Source organism: Aedes aegypti, chromosome 3, assembly GCF_002204515.2.
Source record: "Aedes aegypti strain LVP_AGWG chromosome 3, AaegL5.0 Primary Assembly, whole genome shotgun sequence".
In the NCBI taxonomy this organism is placed as follows: Eukaryota; Metazoa; Arthropoda; class Insecta; order Diptera; family Culicidae; genus Aedes; species Aedes aegypti.
In genome coordinates this window covers 222,229,266-222,252,807 of record NC_035109.1, presented here as the reverse complement: position 1 = coordinate 222,252,807, position 23,542 = coordinate 222,229,266, and the positions used below count along the sequence as shown (strand labels likewise).

Genomic DNA, 23,542 nt, shown 5'->3' with positions numbered 1-23,542 from the left:
AGTCTGCTGTATGCCAAGGCAAGGCCTGATGTTGGAATCATACTATGAATATAACCTATACAATTTTTCGGCAGGACTGTTTAGGAAAATTACTCCACTAAGTCCACTTCAAGAAAGATGCAAGGTATAGTCTTCTTTCTATATGATCGGTGGGCTTTCCAGAGTTATATAATAATATTATTACATGGTCTGTGGTAGATTCTAGGATAAATCTCGCTTGTATCTGACCTTCAAGACATGATCACTAGCGCATTTTTTCTAGGTCCTTGATGGATTCCCGGGGAAAATTTCAATGGGTAGAGTACTTCAGGCAATACAATTTTAATGTTATTTTAAGATGCGAATGATGTAATGTCTTTGCACAACTCAATGGTTATGGTTCAGGTAATTCCTGCGTTTTAATAGTTTTTGATTTTAAGAACAATTATTTTCAGTGGAAAGTTATAATCATCTAAAGGAGGTCGAAGCTTCAAAGAGGTTGGGAATCGCTGAGCTATACAATTGGGCGATGGAAAGTGAGCTCGCTTAAATCAATGTTAGTTTCACGATTTTTTTATTATCTTTATTATTGAGACTTTCAGCCGTGGGCTGGTTCGTCTCCGAGAAGTGTCACGATTTGTCGCCTGATCCAATATTCATTTATTAAGTTTTTTTTTCCAAATCCTTGAGAAAGAAGAAATAAAATATTAAGAACAGCCAATGTACGAAAGAAGCAAAATTTGAAGAGAGATGCTTTGCTCTAATAACTACAAAAATCAATTGATACGTGGTTAATAATTACGAATTAGCCCTTCAACTTTTTTTTTTATAGATATACAACACATACATTATTCTCAAAAGATTCTAATTTTGTATACAGTTGATTGGCGCACATTGGATTTCAAGCCTTTCAATTATATCATAAACTACGGATTCCCATCTACGCGACACCAATTGACCTTTGAACATTTTGAAACGTCAAAGAAAAAAAACTAATAAATTTGTTTTCATAATTAAGCCAATTGTCATTATGCCAAATGGCCATTAGACCAAATGGGGTGGAGCCATCTTGCTATAATTCTGTGGCAATTTACGGATTTTTATATAAAGTAGGCCAAAATTGTATGAATTGGACGAAAACCAGTACTGGATCGAAAATTGGTGGTCTTCCCAGATAGCCGTAGCGGTAAACGCGCAGCTATTCAGCAAGACCAAGCTGAGGGTCGTGGGTTCGAATCCCACCGGTCGAGGATCTTTTCGGTTTGTAAATTTTCTCGACTTCCCAGAGCAAAGAGTATCTTCGTACCTGCCACACGATATACGCATGCGAAAATGGTCATTGGCACAGTAAGCTCTCAGTTAATAACTGTGGAAGTGCTCATAAGAACACTAAACTGAGTAGCAGGCTCTGTCCCAGTGGGGACGTAATGCCAAGAAGAAGAAAAGAAGCTGTGTCCTCCAAAAGGCAGTTGTCACCGTCTCTTAGCTGTTGTTGTTGTTTGAGAGGGACTTTAACCCGAAGGTCATTCGTCCCTTCCCGTCTCTTAGCGTTAGCGTTAGCGTAGTTACGGTGTACTACATAGATTGGATACTAGCAACATTTATGTTTCTTTTGATAATCTTGTTCAGACTGCTGTCAGGAACAAGGCGGCAGTAGTCACCTACTTTTGGTCGAAAAGCGCGCACCATTGATCTCAAGAAAATCTGGATCACTCCCGGAGAAACCGCATCTTTCCGAACTAAACCACTAAATGGATCGGAATGACACACATTCGCCACCACCACTTGGCGTTCTCTGAAGTAGCAAAATTTATCACTCCTGGGCCCCAGGCAGGGATCCGGTTGCGGTTGCGACACCGTTATATAGGTTGGTTTAGAATGAATGCAAAAACTGGATCTCCAATCCAGCAACGGAACATGTGTGCTTCTGCTTGCGTCCAAGTCCACGTCCGATACGATATGCGGAGGAGCATAAGTGGCGCATCAATGTAGGGAGGTATATAGTACCGTCAAACGGGGTAACTTGCAACACTTTTCAACTTCAAAGCTATGTAGAAAAAAAAATTAAGGATTCAGATGAAACAAAAACCATGTGGTATCCTAATCGCCACGTAAAGAATACCACGCGGTATTAAATTTATCAACATTTGGTTTTCTGGGATAAGGAGAGACGAAAAATATACATTTTTCAAGCTCCCCCTGATGTGGGGTAACATGCAACACATAGTGCTACCAAAAGTTCACTATTAAAAAGTTAACCTATATCGTGTTATTATGAATATATAATAATTTTATGCAGTAAAAGCACGACAATAATCAAAAACAGAGTAATCTACTCTTAGTAAACTAATTATTATTGTTTGAATTAGGAGTATTAAACCAATTCGATTGAAAACTCTATTGGATGTTTACACGGGGAAATTCTAGCACATCATAAGTCTCTAAAGTTGGAAAGCCAATTTTTCTACAAATATAATGGAATTTTAAGTTATACTTCGCATAACTTATATTTTTATACATATTTCAATCAACGCAACATATCACATATTGATATGTATGCCTTGAAATAGTCTCTGTTGGTGTTTTGACATAATTATCACCATATTTCATGCAAAAAGTTCCTAATGGCAGATCCACTAATTAAAATTAACTTATAATACAGAGTAATACAGATTTTCAAAATTATTCACAATTTTCATGAAGAGAATAAAAATAATTATAATTATAATGAACCGTATTGTAAACTTTGAAATATTTTGTACCAAACGTGTATTGAATTGATTGAGGTACACAAATTTTAATGTTATTGAACAAATATATGTTAAACTTTGCTATTGCATGTGTTTTTGATGACGTGCGGCAAGAAATATCGAACAATTGAGATTAAAATTGCTGTTGCAAGTTACCCCATAAGGGTAGTCAAAAACGTTTTTGAATTTTTATAGTGTTTAAGCATCAAATTATCAAAACTTTTATATTGTCAATTTGTACACTACTAAGTACTGTAACTGATAGCAAATGCCTCGAATGACATATTTCTACCGTTTGTGTGGCACGAGGAACGATTTTCAGCATTATTTTCATACAATCCAACGTGAAATATGATTTTCACCTCCAGCAAACCAACCATAAAAGAAACAATACCCAAACACTCGCCAAAACTCTTCTGTTTTATACCTTAGGTCAATAAACGGCGAAATAAATTACAATAATTTAACTTAATGCTAAACCAAACGTTAATTCGGTTACATGTCAAAGTGTTGCAAGTTTCACCCCTGTTGCAAGTTACCCCGTTTGACGGTACCTAAACGACTGCATAGTTTAATCTGCACAAACTTGTTCGATAAACCCGTGTGCAAGATTACTACGGGATTAGCAATAAATTAGAGCTTTACACAATGCAAACAACTCATCCGGACTGTGCAAGGTATGGATCATTTATGGATGTGAGATAACATTGGGTTCGTTCTGTTCATAATTTAACGAGATTACATGTTGAAGATACCTGGTCTGTTTTCTATAGTTTTGTTTACGTAGAGTAACGATGAACTGTTTTTGGTAGATATTCTTAATCAGCAATTGCTAGATCTTAATAAAACTCAATAAATACATCAGAATCAAACTTTTTGGCAAATTGAAGATTTCTATAATCCGCGTGTTTTGCGTAAGTGTCTTTGCTTACGGATCTGCCATCCGCTTTTCGGCCCTTCATACAGTGGTATGTTGAATTGGATCAAATTTTACCTAACTGTTGATTGGAGCCGCAAGCAGAGCAAGACTCAAACAAGGATGGTGGCCACTTACATACATACATACATTCAATGATCTAATACCGATTTTGGATTAAGTTTTGTTTTTGGTGTACGATAATTGAACCAGTTTTGCCCATTCGTAAGATTTGGCATATTTTGTTGCGCAGTCCGTTCAATTTCTTCATTACCAAACATCTATCACAAATCTTATTGTTCGAAATTTATGGATTTTCCCCTACAATATTTACAGTACTCTATCACATTTATTATTATTATCGTGTAGGGTTCTTCCCTTTCCCTGTTTTCAACACTTATTCTAATGATTGAAAACATGTAACGATACTACCTAACATTTTATGCGTATACTCCACCCGTTAGCTTCTGAATACTAATCAGTTATATTATAGGAATTACCGTTCTACAACGTGAACGAACAGTGCATTTGCCTGCATTGAAATGGTTACATAAGAAAGCGGGAAGAAGAGCCGTAGAGATCAATAAAACAATCTACAGAATCACGACAAAATTGTTTGCCTTCGGTAAACAGTGGATGGTAATTTTATGGTGCATGTTTCGATTTTGGGAAAACACTTGAAGCCGATCGGGTTGTTTCGTGTTAGCCTTCGTTAGGAAAGGAAGCAGCTCCATCTATTTTCTTAATGATTGATGGCCACTAATAACGGGGTTTGCTGACGGGAGCAAAGTTATTTGTTTAAGGTCGTTCGTCGTGTTAACATGCCGTTTTTGGTTATGGTTTTGAGTTTGGAGGAGGTTTGCCTTGTAAGTTGCATGAAATCATTTTAGTTTTTCAGTTCTGCTTAACGAGATAACGCATTATAAAGCGAGTAACTTCGGAAGTTAGTTTCTTAAATTAAATCATGTTTTTATTGAACAATACGATAGACCATGTTGTTTCTACTGCTTTGGCAAGTTTTCCCACTCAAATGACGTCTAAATCATCTAAACGCCTAACTTTAATTTCAAACGAATCCTAAATTTTTGATAACATCTTTATTTTATTAAATAACACGAAAGAACATGTTCTTGCGACTACTTTTTGAATTTTTCCCGCTCAAATAACGGCTATATCTTACTTCAACTTTAATTTGAAATATTGTTTCAAATATGAACCTTGACACTTTTGATCATGTTTGACGTTCACTTACTCGACAAAAAACGCCACAGGGGTTTTTCTTTTAAGCACTGAGGTTTTTCCTATCTGACATTTGAGTTCAAATCAAACTGAAAAAAAATGAATAACTGTCCTGCTGTACTTTTAAATCAATGAAAAGCGTTTAAGAATTGTATAAGTTTTCAAACTTAAGCGTTTGCTACTAACAAATCGGTCAGTGTTTGGATTTTTATCCGAATAAGACGATCGAACTATATTCAGAGAGTGTAACAGTTCGTGGCACATCGCAATCGGAGAGCCCTATGAATGTAAACATTCACTCTCTCGTTTGGTACGTGGCGCGAGAGCGTTCAAGAGCAGCAACTCTTACAGGCTACAACAGTATCGATCCATTTGGGTGATTTATGTGTTTCATTAAATTGGTAATAACTTTTATATTTTCTGGTAATGCAGCCCTTAACAACCTAATTATAATCTCTTGGATCATCAAACACCCCTTTGGTTGTAAACATAGCACAGAAAATGGAAAATATTCGCCTCTGTTTCTTGATCAGAATGACAGTGTGCCAGCGAACGTTACAATTGGTAACACACACTTTTCGGCACCAAACAGTGGATGGTGTGTGTCTGTCTTGTTTTCGTTCATGACTCGTTATATTTCACGAACGATAAATGTCATGCGTATTGTATGAATGCAGGCTTATAAATGGGATGAAATTATAGCTCGTGTGCTGCAATTGTTCTCAGGACAAATCTCTAGACATGCTTTTGGATAAATCCTTGGCTACATTTCATCTATACACTTCTTAAAAAAATATTGACGTAAAGAATCGCAGAAGAAAGTTATTGATTCATTGAAAAATTTCAGAAGAATTGTAAGGAATAGGGTAGATGTACCAATAGTGGAGGTACTAAGCACGATTGAACTTCCATTTAGCCGCCTAAATTCAAGAAGCGCAATTAATGTACATGTTAATGTTGTAACGGGAAGTAACGACCATTTACTTAATGAGAAAAATGATTTCATCGCAGTAATCTACGGCATGTCAGTGAAAAATAATACCTCCAGTATTGGTACACTGTTCTTTTAGTTGAGGTATATTTATAATTTGTGTTCCTATAGTTGCGGTATCCGTTGTTTTCTTATGGGATCCTCCACTATTGGAACACTTTACCACAACTATTGGTACAAGCAAAGAAAGTTTTAGCAAATTTAGTGATATTTCATCAGTTTTGAAACAATTTGAACGCTCTTTTCAACTATTCTGTGTTTTAACAAACCAATACGTATATTGGCAGTGTCGGTTTTGTGGCTAATGTAATAAAATCAGTGAAAACGGCACTACCGCAACTATAGGAACACCCACAACTAAGGGAACGCTTACCCTAGTCTCAGTGGTTTCCAACCTTCTCGTAGTGGCGACCCCCTGTTAAACTCTTCGAACATGGTGCAGATCCCAAAAAAATCATGTGCGTTAAAGTTTATCATCAAAGCTCAGAATTCTTTATGATTTCATCAGATTCCGCCCCGAAATTCCAGCCGAGATTTTTTTTTCCAAAAATCGTTTAGATGTCCAGAAGTACTTCTGAATGTTTTGAAAAACTTGCTATTGAGGTTGAAGGAGCCAACTCACGATCGTTGGAAAGAAAGTTGTTGCGACGTCGAAAAAGAGAACAGGATTCACGGATCTTTTAGCGAAACTGTACCATTTATTTCACAGCGTTTTAATCTAATCTAATCTAATCTAAGTGCTTGCACAGCCAATATTGAAAAGCATCCTGGAAATACTGAAATTGCTTCCAGTATTTTCTTGTCAGCATTAATATTTGCAGCATATCAGTGATTTGATACAAATACTAAAACGGCCAGGCCCACTGTGCAGACTTGTGGTTTGAAGAAAATTCGAAAAATTACAGCGATCAGATTATTCACGAATGAATAATATGATAGACGAAATTTTTTCAAGTGTTGCGAAGAAGAAACGGGGACAACCGTACCAACCGTTCCATAATGGAAGATAGGCAAAATCGTTGGAAGTGGCGTTGCTAAGAAAGTTATTTATTTCACAGCGTTTTAAAGCTAAAAATACAGCAAAATTAGTCGATTTGATATTGGTAATAGAAATAATTCAGTCTTACAATTCCGGTGACCCTGGATAAAAAATCTACTTCTGGTCGACGGATGTGGACTCAGGTGCCACCCTAATTCAATAGACAATGTTTCCATTGAAATACACTTTTATGGATAATTAAATACAAAAGTACTTACAATAAAACGACGGCTAAACTAACCCAAATTCGTAGCTATGCCTCCCAAAACAACTACTTTTCGAAGATCACACCCTATAGTTTTAAGCAGTTCTAATAAGTTTAACATTAACGAATTATAGATAGTAATTTGTAACTCACATATGAATCCTTCAGATTAGCAATTCAGATAATATTGGTGTAATTTTAGGATAAGGAAACAGTAAAAGAAGCCTTAAAATTTGAAATAGTGCTGAGACTCAAATCTAACTTGTTGCTCTTTCTATTTTGCTGACTCATATCATCTCCCATACATCATCAGTATTTGACACTTTCTACTCTATCCGTCAGTGTCAGAAGAGTGTAACTGACCGGCGTTTATTTAACCTTCTCAATACTGAATGAACGTTTCTCCGTCAAGCTTGGATTGGGTTTAGTGCTGCAGGTAACGTTCTTAACAAAAGTGTTGAAAATTTTGCCAGAAATAATTCTTGAGAATTTTGTAAGTACCACTACTACAGATATCATTTGAAAACCTTATAAAAAGTTCTTCTGGTAGATTTGAGAGTGTTCCACTAATTATGAAAAAGTGGAAAGTTTCATTTTCAATCCGCAAAAAGTTTGCTGAGAAACTCAAGAAATTTTGCCAAAATTTGCGAAATAGCTTGAAATATGCCAGGTATTTCCAGTGCATACCTCTAGGATCGATTCGATTGTTAAATGTCCCGCCACAATTACATATTATGTTGGCTAATATATATCTAGCAACCGATGTTGAAAACTTTTTTTTTGAAAATTCAGGATAGATGTTAGTTTAATTTTTCAATTCTAATTCTAATTCCAATAAAAAAAAGGTTTAGAATCTATTATTAATAAATAGCATGGCAAGCTGTATGTTATTTTTCACGTATTTTAAAATGTATTATATTTTAGCTGGCAATATTTCATAATTGCGTTGATTAATTATTTATCATCGCTGACGTTTCGGTTCGGCTATTGGACCATCTTCAGGACCTAAAAATTTATTGGCAAAAAATAGTAATAACATGTTACAAACAGTTAAAAATAACATTTGGACACAACTCACTCGATACGGAAATCAACAAGTTAAAAATATGTTGTTAATATAAAACTCTTAAAATAAGTTAACAAATTGTCCAGCCGAAACATATTATCATATTCTATTTTGAAACTATTTGATTTCCTTCCAAAAATATAAACTATCTTTGCTAATATTTCTTTTTGAAAATAAATCAATCAAATATTCCTCACATTTATTCATCAATATAGAAAAAGGACAGACAAATGACTTCGCGGACTTTTCCAGGGGTCCGTGGACCACCGGTTGGGAAGCTCTTGCGATATATTTAAAATAAGTATCTCAAGACGAGAATTGGATAAACTTTTGAAAAAAGGCATTATTCCGTAAGAACTTCGGATGTAAGCATCGCATAAGGCAAAAAGTTATTTTATTATACGTACATTCTGAATCTCTCATTCTTCTGGCATTACGTCCTTACTGGGATAGAGCCTGCTTCTCAGCTTAGTATTCTTTTGGGCACTTCCACAGTTATTAACTGAGAACTTTGTTTGTCAAACATGCCATTTGCACATTCGTATATCGTGTAGCAGGTACGATGATACTGTATGCCCAGGGAAGTCAAGGAAGTTTCCATTACGAAAAGATCCTGGACCGACCGAGAATCAAACCCAGACACCTTCAGCATGGCTTTGCTTTGTAGTCGCGGACTCTAACTCTAACACTCGGCTAAGAGAGGCCCCACATTCTGATTGCCTGGGTCGTCTACTACCGAAACATTCAACGCTTTCGCAACAGACAGCTTCAATTTCTTTTGTTCTGCTATCCGATCTTATCTATATTTATCGGTCAAAGCTCCAACCGAGTAAAAGCAATTCATATCGCACAATACCATGAGTCTATGCTTGCATAGTTATTTATTGTCGTCGGTTGGAGTCGCTTACCATTGTTGCTCTTCCAAGTGACAAATATCAGGGTACTTGCTCTTTCCGTGTAGATAGATACGAAATTTAATTACCCCCTCGACGACCGAACGGTGCAATTGTTTCATTTTCCGCCTTCAATCACATTTGCCCATGTCTATGGACACCTTCTCCCTTCCGAAAACTAGAAAAAAAAATCAAAACTGGCGCCAACACGAATGCACGACTGGTCTTTTGTTGTTGAGCTCCGATAACTTCACAGGTTGACGATCGCGCGTGGGCTTCGCAGTGTGACAACCACGGTTGATGAATGCTTCGTCACCGATCGTTCTTTGACTGCGGCACGAACATTACCAGGTCTTTATCGTTCGTTGGTCGTTTTCACTTTTTCGTACTGTCGCTACTTTCCCGTTACACTCAGTTCCCTCTTTCGACGATTGATGGCATCCACGATATGTGCTTTTATTGTTTTGACTAGTTTCCACGTTTTTGCATAATAAATTCATTTGCTTTTTTGGGGTCCGCATTGCGCAATTTTCATAATTAGCTACTGGTAGGTAGTAATAATAAACGGTGAGATATCGTAAAGAAAAATAGCTGATGTAACTAATAACGTGAATGCAAAAACGGACAAATTATGAATGAAGTCATGAAAAAACACTTGTTCAGGTGGGATTCTAACCCAAGGCTTTTGTATGCTAGACGAGTGCTTTACAAACTAAACTACTGAGTCACTTGACTCAATAATTCAGAAGGATGCATGTTTCAAATTCACCTTCTGAACCCAACAGCTTAGTTGGTGAAGCGCTAGTCTATCTTACAAGCGTCGTGGGTTCGAATCCTTCAGGTGGGATTTCTTTTTCATTATTTCACTCATAATATGTCCATCTATACAAACGCTTCTTTTTTCTTTTTCTTGGCATTAACGTCCCCTTTGGGACAGAGCCGGCTACTCAGCTTATTGTTCTTATGAGCACTTCCACAGTTATTAACTGAGAGCTTTCTTTGCCAAAGTTGCCATTTTCGTATTCGTATATCGTGTAGCAGGTACGATGATACTCTATGCCCAGGGAAGTCAAGGAAATTTCCATTACGAAAAGATCCTGGACCGCCCGGGAACCGAACCAAGACACCTTCAGCATGACGTTGCTTTGTAGCAGCGGACTCTAACCACTCGGCTAAGGAAGGCCCCACAAAATGTGTTAATTAATTCAATGGCCATGGGGAATGGTCAACCGATCTGCTCTATATGTGTCAATATAAATTCTTGTTTCTAATGTTTTAATTTAATCTTCAATGTCTTTTTTCCTAAAAAAAAACAAAAGCGTCCAGAAAACCTCATTATAATAACAGCTGAATTGTCCATGCATCGCTGCGATGTTACATCATCAACGCATACGCAGTAAAAAGATCGTCACTTTTTGCGATCTCTTAGTGCTCCACACAGTCCATTTCGGTGTTTTCTACGGTCCGAAATAAAAACAATTTAATAATGGCTTCGCACCGCGATGAATGGAAGTGCGAACGTGCACCTAAATAGAATTTAATTTCCGCTTTTTGTATTAACGACACAAACTTCAATCAACCAACAAACTTTGGAAACACGATCGAACAATTGGACAATTCCGTAGGACGCTATCAGGTCACACAAGGAAAATATTTGAATAATAACCATTGTACCAAGTTATACGAATTTTGTACAGTTAGTTTTCAAATAAGAACTCAAACAACCAGAAATCGCATAAAAGTTCACGTTATAATTCGTTTATTCATACTAATTACATCAAACCCGCATAAAATACTTTTTTTCTGAGTTCATTTGTACATTGTGTTTAGTCCCGTACACTCGTACAAAGTAAGTCGAATTAATCCGTAGCAGCTGTCAAATCAACATTTGTTATCATTAGTTAAGTCGCATAAGATCACAGGTTAGTTCGGTAGCATTTTTATACACTCGCATTGTATGTTATTATTCATCACATAATATATGCACATATATCGCCTCCACTTTTGTACGTAGAAGGCCTTTTCGAGACATCTTATAAGTGAAATTTTGCACATACAAAGCCTCCAGGTGATTTCGTCATACGTACATTTTGGTTGTCTGGAAAGTAGTGTTTATAGATAAAAAATGTTATTTATATCGAAGATTTTACGTACTGCTTGAAAATACATACATCTCTTGTCTATGCGATTATTGTTAGTTTTGGAAACAATTTTACACACTTAATTTGGGCTACCTGAATTCGAATATTCTTTAAATTCTTAACAATACAGTATTTATGACTATTATGGGGCACCCAATTTTCAGAATACCGCGGAAAACGCCTAAATGTAGGTAATTTCCACAGAAGTTTTCTGATATTTATTATAATTATTTTAACAAAATAAGCAATTTGGTATAAACTTTGATGATACAATCTGTTTAGTTTAAGTTTTTTTTTTCATTTTTACAAAACACATGTAAAAAACACTATGTATTTTTTACCGTGCATCTACACCGATTACCGCTGGAGGTGATCGCAGTTGCCATTAAGCACTGTGCGCCATTAATTGCTCGCAGCTGCTACTGTGAGTGCACTGAAGTCGTGCCAGCAGAGTGCGATCATTTTAAAGTGTGATATGATCGCCGGTTCGCCAAATTAGGTGTCCTTCAGTGACGGACACGGAGATCAATCGAGTGATGAATTCCGGGCTATTGTCTCTACCCATCTGTCAATCTCCGAAACGGGTTACAGCCAAATGGCTAACTCCATTTCGACCACTATGGATGTCGATTGTATGGGGCACAAACAGCCGTAGCGTTAAACGCGCAGCTATTCAACAAGATCAAGCCGAGGGTTCTGGGTTCGAATCCCACCGGTCAAGTATCTTTTCCGAATTCCCTGGACATAGGATGCTTTCCACACTTCATATTCTAAAAATGGCTAAATGATAAGGAAAGTTCTTAGTTATTAACTGTTGAAGTGCTCATATGATCCCTAAGCTGAGAAGCAGAGTCAGTCCCAGTTGGGACGTTATGCCAGAAAGAAACAGACGAGGATGGAAGTCGATGAGACTAAAAACAATACGCACGAGCTGCGAGAGCCGGTCGATGTGTGGGGTGCCCAATATTTTGGAGGTTTCGACACAGTTTGAGCTCTCGTAAAACATTTTCTGTAGGTTGGTGGGTTTGCTAGGCCAGATCCTCCAGTATGGCCGCGACCTTTACACCGAGCACTGCAATCACGCCGAGAGGTCACGCGAGATGCTGTTTTTCTTCGCTGGAATCCGGCCGATGCGTGATGAGGGTGAGATCGAATTGATGAAGATGTAATGGCGGTTGTATTTAAATTACGGTGTGGGTGAACAATCCGAAAATTATGTTGTATATTTGAGAGATTATCTCGGATGTGAATATTTTTGGAGAAGGCTTCTTCATAGCATTAACATATTATCTATTCTTCTGCTTGAAGTAGTAAAACACCCTAGTATCTATTTGACCTACCCTCATCTCCATTTGAACAACACTAATGTCCATTTAAATCACCCAAATGTTCATTTGGACTAATTCAATTGAGTCTGCATACAATTTCAGTGGTGTTATTTTTGCAATTTTCGAGAAACTACAGTGCGAAGCAGTATTTATAATGTTCGTTGGTTTGAAAAACTTATAATTCGAATGGGATGATTGTTCACTGATTTCGAGAGTTTCTTCAAAGACCTAACTAAAAGTAATGATTTACTTCTCATGTATTCTCTTAGGCGATCTTTAAGAACTGTTAAAACATTTATAGAGTGATAATTACAGAAACTTCTTCATGAATTTTCAATATGTTCTTCTGGGCATTTATCCACGATTTTTCCATTAATTTCTTCTGGTATTCTTCTGTGGCTCCCACAGATAATATTTTCGTGTTCAGATAAGATTCGAACCCACGACTCTTCTATCAGCCATTCCATGAAAAACCGATCTAGTGGGTCAACGTATTCCGGGAAAATTTGCTATTTTGTTCCTCATCCGAAATGTTTTTGGATTTTTTGATTAGGGTGACCATTTCCGAAATAGGGTGACCAAAAAAATCTCGATTTAACCAAATTTTTATTTAAAAAACAATTATAACTTTTGAACCGTTCGACAAATTTTCAATCTTTTTGGACGAAATGAAAACTAAAAATTTTGACTTTTTAGGAAAAATATAAAATTTCACAAAAATTGTTTTTTTACATGAAAAAATACCAATAATTTTCGTTTTTTCGTGTTTTGAAGGCCTCGGGACCAAAAGGGCTATTACTGTTCTCATTTTCTCCTTGAAAGTTCAGAAAATTTTACGTTTACTGTCAAATTTTCAGCGATGTATAAACATACATCTAGTTTTTGAGATATATTTTCTTGAAAATAAAAAATCAGTCATTTTTTATCGGCACACACTGTAGGTCTCAGCGCATTAGATTTATTATTTTTAAAAATATCATAACTTTTGAACAGTTTAATCGATTTCCAAACTTTTTTTATGGAATGAGAACAGCAATAGCCCCTTTGGTCCCGAGGCCTCCAAAATACGAAAAAAACGAAAATTATTGATTTTTTTTCATGTAAAAAACATTTTTTTTTTAATTCTTCATTTTTCCTGAAAACTCAAAAATTTTTACCTTTCATTTCCACCCTATATCGGAAATCGTCACCCTAATCAAAAAATCCAAAAACATGTGTATCCTTATTTTGGATAAGGAACAAAATAGCAAATTTTCCGGAGAATTACTACAAAAAGTGTCATTAACAAACACATCGCACCCTTTGAGAAATGCAACAGCGAAGGAATTATTCAAATACGTTGACCCGTTCTCAAGCCGTTTCGTGACATACAAACACCATTCCATTTTCATTTATTTGAATGTACCTTAGGGCGAAATTTAGAGGAAATTTTCGAAGCATTTCTGATGAAATTCACGACAAATTTGGACAATGAAGTGGAGTGCCAATCGGAGTCAGGAGGAAAAGTGTTAGTCGTTCGCGTCTAGTACTTCTCTCTCCAACAGTTGTGAAAGATTTGACGCGCCCTTCTTCTAACAAACCTTTCCGTGGAAAGCTCGACAAGTAGAGTAAAGTGGGGCAAAAGTTCGAGTGGGGCAAAAGTTTCTTTTTAAGATTTCTAGCTCAAATCAAATCAAAACTTATAAATGTCATGGTGGTTCGAATGCTATTCAAGTAAGAGACTTTCACTCCAAATAGCATAAAAATCGATTGAGATTTGGAAAAGTTATGGCTATTTGTTGTTTTTCGACGTAAATATTGTAATATTTAGTCAAACTTTCGATGCATGGAACCAAATGAAGATAAAATCTTTTTCTATATTTTATGTAAGGGCGTTTCTAGGCCTATCATAAGGATACTTTGACGTGGATTAGATTTTCCATAAATAGTTGGAATCAATTTTTAGCCCATAGCGGGGCAAAAGTTCGAATCTGCGGGGCAAAAGTTCGACCCATGTATAAACCCACGGAATTTTTTTCAAATTTCCTGAAATCTACATATTATCTTCAAATTCAGCGAAATTTGCTTGATCGTACGAAAAATGTCACAAAAATTTTACATTTCCCTTAGTTTTGCGAAAAACTGCTATTTTTTGGGTGTATTACAATTAACCCTGTTTTGGGCATTTTTTGATGAAAATTTAGTGTGTATTTTTCGGCAAACATAAGTTTACGGCTGGTAGAAAGTATGCCTGGCATAAAAGTATTGATATTTTGTGTTTTAGCCAACGAACTTTTGCCCCACACTAGATTCGAACTTTTGCCCCACCGGTGGGGCAAAAGTTCGAATAAGACAATCAATTTTGAAACTGTTATAACTAAAAATGGGTAAATATTTTGACACAAGTTTGTTCAGCAAAGTCATAGCCAATATGATGAAGGTTCGCTGTATGGTATTTGTTTTGTTTCATCTGCTATTATTTTCCTGGAAACTTTGATTATACCACTAAGGTCGAACTTTTGCCCCACCTTACTCTATTGCAAATTCTAATACTCAATCTGTTGGATCATATGGCTGGAAGGAGATTCTCTATTTCCCGCGGGTTTCGCGTAAGTGTTTCTACTTACGGGTCCGCCACCCCCCTTTTGGCCCTTCATACAGCGATATGTTGAATGCAGATTGATAATAAAGTTTGACCTTACTGTTGAGTGGAGCCGCATGCAGAGCAAGACTCAAGCAAGGATTGGTGGCTACCTACATACATACATACATACATTTCTGATGAAATTTACGAAAATTCATCTAAGGAAAATTTAACAATTTCTTATTAAACACAAATCCTTCTCTTTCTGTGAAATTCCTGGATTGCTTTCAAAATTTCTTGCTTCACATGGAATTAATAAAAAGTCGAAATTGTCCCGGGAATGCCTTAAGTAATTCTTTTGATGAATGTTGTTTCATTCTTAAGGTCTGTCCTGTCATCGCTGTACTGCATTGAATCGCAAAACAGTCTCGCATGTACAAGTAGCGTAATGGACTGAGAAGCTTTAACACTTCAGTAATTTTTCAGTAATTTTTTTAGAACACATTAAAAAATGACAGGAGATTAAAACATATTAAAATCCTTAAGTAATTTGCACAATTTACTTTTCACAGAGATACCTTCCCGAAAAATATAGGAGTCTGTCCAAGTCATGTTTTTTTTAGATGATGCTGATTTGCGATTATTGTTTATTAAGGAACAATAAGATTGGAAAGTTGTCCTTGATTTACTGCCGTGAATCGCAAGTCAGTCCCATCTGCATTTTCGTCAAAATTGAGTTGAGTTTAGAGATGGGACTGACTTGCGATTCACGGCAGTTTACGGAACAAACAATGTTGTTTCGTTTAGTCAGCTGAAAGGTAATTCGAATATGTTTAAAACATGATATTTATTAAATATTGGAGCAAAAGCTGATGGAGCTGACATTTGAATTACGGCAGTCTAGAACTTGAACAAAACATTGGATAGCATTTAACACTATAAGGTGCCAGGAATTAGGTTTAAGGTGAAACAACTTGGAATTCAACATCAATACTTGAGCTTGCGCTTGAGCTTGATTGGCCGCTCGTATTGCTACTTCAGTATCGCCAGATCAGCTGCACTTACACAATGAACCAACCAGATGACTGTTTGAGACATTGGCAACAATGACGTCTGCCACTTCAGAATGCAGACCAATCAGGAGAAAGAGGAGGAATTGATGTTGCATTTAAAACTGACCCACAGTAGACCGGATATACCCCTGCATTTACGTCAGTTCATGCGGGAAGGTATAGGGATATGGCAATTTTATGACAGAAAGGTTTGCTTTTGGGTTAGCAGTTTGCATATATATCAGGCATAACGAAAGGCTTGCGAACTATAAGGATGAAAGAATAGGAGCGTAGGGTTTTTTGTTCGGAGAGAGCGCGTGTGATTTATTTAGTGTTGAAACTGTTTGCATAGCTCAATATAAGTGTCAATTTATATTAAAGTGTTACTGCCTCTCTGTAGTATTAATGTCGTCACTTGAGTGAGAACGACACGTTGATAGCCTTCCCACATCTTTACTCTTCCACAATACAGTTGTTGTGGAAGCGATGTAGGTCCAATAGGCAAACAGTTTCAACACTAAATAAATCGCACTCGCTCTCTCCGCGTGTGTAGGAACATGAGATGGATGAATATGGGTTATGAAAGGGGTCCGCGTGGTCTGTAGGGATTTGAGTTCTAAACTTGTAACCAACTCAGTTATTGGATCACCAAGTGGCTCGGTAGCTTAGTTGGTAAAGCGCTCGTCTAGCATACAAGAGTCCTGGGTTCGAATCCCAGCCGAGCACGTGGATTTTTTTCATAATTTCACCCATAATTTGTCCATCTTTATCACGCGTAATGAGTTAATTAATTTGATATCTTTAGTTTTCTTTGTGAATGGGTTACAATCATCAATGGATATACTTTCGGGATGCAATGAAAATTTTCAAAAATATTTGTTTCGCTCGCGTGTTTTGCATGTTCATTTTACCACCAACAGCTGTTCAGGTAGATTGAACATTTGCATCGTTATTTGCTAGCGATAAAAATATGTGAAAATTTAACTATTTTAGTCTGAATTCGTGTTGCTGCTATAAATAACATCCCTATTTTTGATGATGTGCGATAGAACTATACAAATTTATCGTTTCTATCGTTTTTCTATCAGAAACAAAATGATATCCTTAAGGAGTTCATTTTACCCCTTCCCCTTCCTCTATTCATTGATTTGTCGTCATAATATCTTGGCCAAACCAATTTATGACGTTCATGACCAGTAAAACAGATTTCTATCCGTGTATAGAATATGGATTCATATGGAAGAGATAATATGGAATAACTTTCCTGAAGAAATGATTACTGATTTTTGTAAAGTACACGGTTAGAGGTTAAAAAAATGACTAAGTCGGTAGAAAATGACTAAGTAAATGCTTTGAAATGACTCCAGTTTCAAAGAGCTGGACTAAGCATGGCGTACGTGACATTCTTCTTCTTCTTTCTGGCATTACGTCCCTACTGGGACAGAGCCTGCTTCTCAGCTTAGTGTTCTTATGAGCACTTCCACAGTTATTAACTGAGAGCTTACTGTGCCAATGACCATTTTTGCATGCGTATATCGTGTGGCAGGTACGAAGATACTCTATGCCCTGGGAAGTCGAGAAAATTTCCAACCCGAAAAGATCCTCGACCGGTGGGATTCGAACCCACGACCCTCAGCTTGGTCTTGCTGAATAGCTGCGCGTTTACCGCTACGGCTATCTGGGCCCCGTTGCGTACGTGACATTACCAATAATAATTTAACTACCTCTCTACCGCTTTCCGCTTACGTTGGTTGACGTTTAAACATATGTAATTTCCATTCAACTTAAAACAAAAAAACAATGGAAATGACGCTGTCAGTTACATCGCAATGCACAATTGATCGGCAATCACTAAGGCGGAAGCTCCGATCAATTGAGGATGGTGATAATGATAATGATGATGATGATCGGTTGTTTGTTAGTATCGGGAAAATTGAAGGCAAGTAATTTCACCGTCGGATCGCCGTGGCCTTTCATAGTTCCAGATCCAATTGTGTGCGCGATGAGTGATGCGGTTGGAGGTAGCTTACGTTCCGACAGCCCCCCGCTGTTCGCCCTCCCTTGGAGTCCAGCATGCGACTTGAGTGGAATGATTTGATTAAAATTATTGCGAAACGATTTGAACCTTCATACACCCGGTGAGTTGCTATTTCAATTCGCTCGGATTGACTTGTAGTAGGGGAATTGAGGGCAAAATGGACTAGCCAGAAAAAAAGCTATACTGAGTTATTTTTTACTGGGTTCAAAAATGAGATTCGTCCACCTTGCTTATATGCCAATTTGAAGCTGAAAAAAAAATAAACGTCAAATTTCAAATGCAAAACAGATCTTATGCATAGTAAAGAATTCTATTGGAATTTGTATACCGTGTTGATTCATATTACGGACACTCAAGGCTTCAGTGAAGTACAACTAATCACTACACATATAAATTGAATCGTTCTGCACAAAACTTTAACGTAATCAGGCCTTGCAAACACTTAAATTTCGAATGGTGGGCGAAGATTCGGATTCCACATCTTTAATTCACTTTAATCGATAAAAATATTCAGCCTCTTCATGATTTTTATTCCGGACACAACCACACTTTCGCTTCATATTCCGGACACTTTGTTTCGAATTCCGGACAGCCTTTCTAAAGCACAATCTGAATAATCGAATCATTAATTACACGCGCCAAGCCGTTAGAAAGACGTCAAAACTAGTTGAACATTGTCAATTTTCATGGATTGCTATGTAAAATGTTTATAAAAATCATCATTCAAATTGGGAACGGCGCATTTTGAAACATTTCGAGTGAAATCTTTCCCATACAAAGTAGAGTGTCCGGAATTTGAAGCTGTCCGGGATTCGAATCAAAACGGTACTCTCAGAGAGTAAGGGGTGTCCATTTCGCACCGTGTGTCCATTTCATCCCGAATTCCCCTATCACCATGCAACAAGGTGATGGTGGTGTATGCGCCTTGCCGTGTCAGGAGAAACAGCTGATGAGTGAGATTCCATTCCAGAGAGGATGTGGTAGGTATGTAACGTTGTCGCTAAAAATTTTAATTTTCTCGAACGACTTGCCCCGGTGTCCAAACGAAGGCAATATATGAGAGAAGGGTCATAAACTGGGCAGTAAAAACCCGAACCTCCGACTATTTGTGAGAAACACGGCGCGACTTTTCACACTTTATGCCAGTGGGTTATAAATTTGGAATCTTTGCAGCTCGGCGGATGACTTACGAGAATTAATTGTGGCACCCGTGTAAATTCGCGGTAATGACTCATACCCTCATTAGACCAGCTCCGATCGAACTGAGTCAACGACTTGCAATCACTTTGGAGTTTCAGTTTCGAGGTGACGTGCAAGTTGGTACGAGTATGTACAAACATATCTAACAAATTGTATCGCTATTTGGCTATTTTGGAACATGCATTTGCTTCTCATTTCGCGAACGTGCAATACAACTAGGTACCTGAGTTGAAAAGTGAATGGCTTGAGGGTGGATACATGTTATGTATAGCATCAATATGCTTCTGGCTGTGGAACGATGTTAATTCAGCAACATCGGTCGGTTTTACCGACAAGAAGGTACTTGAGAGTCAATCACTGTGCATATTGAGAGTTTCCAGATAGTTAGCAATCAATAATCCATGTCGACACGAGGCTAAGTTTGAATATTGAAATCAATGAAACTATCATGATTCTGGTTAATTTCAAATTACGACTTGAAAATCAAGTTACTCAGGATTACGAAAGCATTCTCAGTCAAGAGAACTTTTTCTAAAATTCCTGGGAGACTGATTTGGAAGAAGTGAGAACTATTATTAACAACTTCAAAAATATGAAAGCCCCTGGCGATGATGTAACTCACTAAACCAATTGGAAATCAAGTTACTCATGGCTTCGAAAGCATTCTCAATCAAGATGTTTAAAAATGCTGCTAATATAGGAACTGAAAAAACAATCCTCTATAACTCGTTAGTTTTTGAGTTTGTCGTATACTACTTCACGCACATACTACGCCACACTTGAAACAACTCAACTCTTCCATTTTGATGTCAATTGTTGAAAGCGCAAGCTACTGTTTGCATAATGCTAGTCAAACCCAATCAGAACCAACAACCCATCAATGCCGCCTTATTTGCTTTTCTTTTGCGGCAACTTGACGCCACTCTTAACACCTTCTTTTGTCCAACAATGCGGCGAGTCTTAATTTGATCATCTACCGATGTAGGCAAACAATCGTAATTATCATCGAGACAAGTGTTGAACAACACAACACAGAGAGGTGTCGTCTTGTGGGTACTCCGAGTCCTGACTTCTATACAAACCGAGTCGTCGTAGGCAGATTGTATCTCCCTTAAATGATTGCAAAGTGGCCGACCGGCCGAGATGTAGTGGCTCTTGGAGATGATCTACCGTCAAACAGGTTGAAGAAACGCACTATGGGCGATCAGGTGGCTAATAATCGAAAAATACAACTGTATCCGATAGGTTTTTATTTTACGTCATTCCATGATAAACATTAATATTAAGATGCTCCAGGAATACTAGTGCAAGATCTTTTAAAGTTTCATTGATACAGTGTGTCAGTCATTGCAGAATCCGTTTTCAATTGATTTCGAAACACGATCAAAGCAAGCAAGAAAACACATCGCATCTGTATCGGTCGATGATCGGCAATGATTCGCAAGTTGTAACAAGCCTGACAAATAGCAACAACGAAAGAGAGAGTGATAAAACCCATTTTTGTCACTTATTTACCATTAGGGGTTGGTGTTTTACTTCACTGGCATGATAATCAATCCTCAAACATCCTTCAGCAACAGTGTCACTCAGGTTTGGAGCTTGTTAAGATGGATTTTATCATGCACTGTTATCCCCCCGATCAAATCAGAACTGTAGCAGAAAATAATAAACTGACTCTCATGATGTTTTGCGAATCATAATTGTTACCGAGAGCAGTATCTTTGAATCGCAAAACTTGTAAATATGACAAGAAAAGGCAAGTAGAGGGTCTTGTCCCGGGAATCCCGGGACAAAAATCCCGGGAAATCCCGGGATCTGAAAAATCCCGAATCCCGCGATATTTTTGAAAATCCCGAGATTTCCCGAAATTGCATGTTGAAGTAGAAAATACTGTTGTATTATTTTCAAATAATGACACAGAACAAGCTGCATGTTTGTCCGGTGACTGTTGATACAGGAATGTATTTTAGTTATTGCATTTAGCTTACTCAATAAGCGTTGTTATTGAAATTTAAGGCTACTTAAGCTTGAACTTGTTTTTTTTTCTGGTATGTTACGTATTTACCAATAAACTATTGCAGGTTACTCTACGGTTTTTTTTTGTTTTTTCATTTGTCAATAAATTCTTTGGTGCTTGAATTATCCATCATATTAAAATTGTATGAATGCCATTTTATCTGTCCGTACCCGTTTTAGTTTGCCCGGTGTACCTTACAATTTTCCAGGACGAATATGCCTGTGTTTGTCATGCCAACAATTTAAAAGCATGAAGATAAGTAAATAAGTTGCAAAATCATTAGAGTAGATTTTAAAAGAAATGGTAAAATTTGAAAGTGACTGGTATCACTTTACTATACCTTATACTACTAAATTAACTATAATAAATGCCCGTTGACTTCAACTGCAGTTAGGTGAAATATTTATGAATGAAACCTGAGACAGCATTGTTTTTGTTTTTTTTTTTTTAATTCAACTTACCCATCGAAAACAGGTTCGGGTATTGTGAAACTTGACTAAACAAAGCTTCAATACGCGCTCTGATTGTTCTATAGTCGTTTTGGAAGCATTTGATTTTTGTCCCGGGATCCCGGGAAATCCCGGGATTTTTAAAAATAAAATCCCGTATCCCGGGATTTTTTCGAGTCCGGGAAATAAGACCCTCTAAAGGCAAGCATATTTTTGATCCTCTTCTTCTTGGCATTAACGTCTTCACTGGGACAGAGATTGCTTCTCAGCTTAGTGTTCTTATGAACACTTCCACAGTTATTAAACTGAGAACTTTCTTTGCCAAAGTTGCCATTTTCGCATTCGTATATCGTGTGGCAGGTACGATGATACTCTATTCCCAGGGAAGTCAAGGAAATTTCCATTACGAAAAGATCCTGGACCGACCGGGAATCGAACCCAGACATCAACAGCATGGCTTTACTTTGTAGCCGCGGACTCTAACCATACTCGGCTAAGGAAGGCCCCATTTTTGATCTCCAGTCTATATGAAAACTGCCCATAGTGAAGACCTGCAACCGCGCGCACCGACTGGTCAATTGGTCAACTCTCAATGGCGATGATGACGCCAATGAGAATGGGCAAACAGATCACACCGTAGGACTGTTTGCTATGAACATTGGAAAAAAGACTTAATTCGATCCAAAGGTCAAATTACCAAAGGTTACAACGGCGGTGCGGCAGCACCATGGATTCAAACAAATAGCAATTGTCGAAATACACACAAACTGTTATGTCGTGCGTCGGGATTTAATTCGAAGCGATGATCTTGAATCATCGAGAAAAGTGCGTCCGTAGTCTTCTGATTGTAATTGTCGAAATCAATCAGTACCATCCGTGTCGGTACACATAAAACAGTAGTACATGTGGAGTTCATAGATGCGTCCGCCAACGGAAATCGATGATCATTGATGTAGTGCAGTAGGCGATTACCCGAGCTCTTACTGTGTTATGACCCTTGAAAGTAATTACTAGTTATATGCGCAAACAAAAAACTGGGTGGAAAATTAATGATTGCGATGGAAAAAGAGCTAATTTGGGGTGACCTTAAACAGAGTCACGCGCAGTGGATGCGTCTTGAGAAGCGTTTTTGTTTTATAATAACAGGTTATGTTTTTGGATTGAAGACAAGAAATCAACCTTACATTTGGCTTTCTTTCTCTCAATCTTTTGTATGCTCATTGCGATTGCTAGAATTAAAAGAAGTCGGGATAGTTTAACAATCATTAATGACGCGTACAAATTTCAATGACGGCCTACTTCGCCTTAACGTCCTCACAGGGACAGAGCCGGCTTCTCAGTGTAGTGTTCTTATGAGCACTTCCACAGTTATTTACTAAGAGATTTCTTTGCCAAAGTTTCCATTTCCGCATTCGTATATCATGTGGCAGGTACGATGATACTCTATGCCCTGGGAAGTCAAGGAAATTTCCTTTACTAAAAGATCCTGGACCGACCGGGATTCGAACCCAGACACCTTCAGCATGGCTGTGCTTTGTAGCCGCAGACTATAACCACTCGGCTAAGGAAGGCCCCATCTCATCTCCATATATTCATTGAATTCGCATGAACTCGCGCAGATGTAGAAAGCAATTGTGGATTGTAGTGAGTGTGTTAATACATAATCAATTCCCTGA

The 23,542-nt window shown here is 37.5% G+C and overlaps 1 protein-coding gene and 1 non-coding gene across 12 annotated transcripts in view; one reads left to right on the top strand and one right to left on the bottom strand.

Moving 5' to 3' along the window:
• Nucleotides 1-23,542, bottom strand: part of LOC110679519 (disco-interacting protein 2) — a 207,217-nt gene that overhangs the window by 139,628 nt on the left and 44,047 nt on the right. The gene's annotated exons all lie outside the window — the stretch shown is intronic.
• Trnaa-agc lies at nt 16,817-16,888 on the top strand. Its single transcript has one exon. It is a non-coding gene; the product is annotated as a tRNA-Ala (tRNA).